The following is a 1,558-nucleotide window of genomic DNA, read 5'->3' on the forward strand; positions in this document are numbered from 1 at the left end:
TACTTTGCAGAAAAAAAAAATTATTAAGACTAATAATGCATTAATCATTTGTGAATAACAAATATGCATATGACTATAAGCCTTAGCCCATAATTATGTTTCTAGACGTAATTATTTTCATGGTTGTTTTCCTAGTAATTAACTTCCCTGACTCTGAATGCCTGGAAAGTTGTGCTCAGTAACTAGCCATGGCAACTCATAAATCACTCCCTGAACCTAGAAAGGACAGCAAAGGAACAGAGTATGTGATGCAAAATGCAGAAGGAAGGGTTCTTCTGTGATATTTCCTCTACCATTTTGATTTTTTTAAATCATGTGACTATGCCAGAGAAAAAAACCTAAATGGAAAACTATTAAACATATACTCAGCCAGAACATTAATTCTGGAAATGGCAGTATGAGGAGTTTGGGTAATTCCCTTCACAGAAAACAAGTATAAACTAGACCAAAGTATAACAGATAACTATATCATGATATTAGAAGGTGATGGTAGGTTGACAACAACTTGAAAGTTGTATACTTAGGAAATCAGGAAACAACAGGAAATTTGTAGGCCGCGTTGCCAGGCAGCATTCCCATTCTTCCCTCATCCCACCTCTAGGCTTGGGTGCAAAATCCAATATTTCACTTTACAGAGTTGGTGTGTTGGGCTCATGGTGGTCAGTAAACAACTAGAAATTTAAAGGGAAATTTTGAAAGTAAGAATATCATAAAGGGCTGAAGATTCCACAGACCTCTGGCTGACTCTCCAACTATGCATATGTGGGAGGCCCCAGAAGCCCCAGCAACATTGAGAAGTTTGAAGATACTTATAAATTTGCTGAGATTCTGAATACATTCCTAAAACCACAGTTGGGAAAAAGGGTGAAAGTCTTTCTGGTTCAAGGTATGTGGGTGTAATCTCTTCTCAACTTACTTGCTAACTACTAAACTATCCAGGACAGCAGAAAACCCATAGGAAGCCAGGCATGAAAATAATTCTGACTAATGATTCCCACAGCTACACACTGCAGGTGATATAAATACTGGAGTTTCAATCCAGAAAGTCAATTGCCTCCTAAAGCAAGGGGGGGGGGGCAACAAAAAAGAACTAGTATGAGAGAAACAAATTAGAATTTGTGTTTAAAAACAAAAAACAAAATGTAGGACACACATCCAGTTTTCAACGAATAGTCACTAGCCATTAATGAAAATGGAGGTTGAGACCCATAGTTTAGAAAGTGAATAAATAAATAGAAGCTGTCTCCATATGTGCCAGTGGTGTGGCGCTGTGGGTTAATGCACCAGACTGCAAAGCTGTTTGAATTGCAAGGTCAGCAGTTCAAACTCACCAGCTGCTCCTTGGAAACCGTATACAGGGTCACTATGGGTCGGAATCAACTCAAAGGCACTTAACAACAACAACAACATAAACTGTTTAAAGAAATAAAGAAAATGTACTACAATAAGAAAAACAAAAAATTGAAACAGAAACTATGAAAAGGACCAAAGGGAAGTACTAGAAATAGAAAAAACAGTAATTGATTTTTTTTTAATGTTTTATTGTGAATTATGTGAT

Source organism: Chrysochloris asiatica, unplaced genomic scaffold (genome assembly GCF_000296735.1).
Source record: "Chrysochloris asiatica unplaced genomic scaffold, ChrAsi1.0 scaffold00005, whole genome shotgun sequence".
NCBI classification, from domain to species: Eukaryota; Metazoa; Chordata; class Mammalia; order Afrosoricida; family Chrysochloridae; genus Chrysochloris; species Chrysochloris asiatica.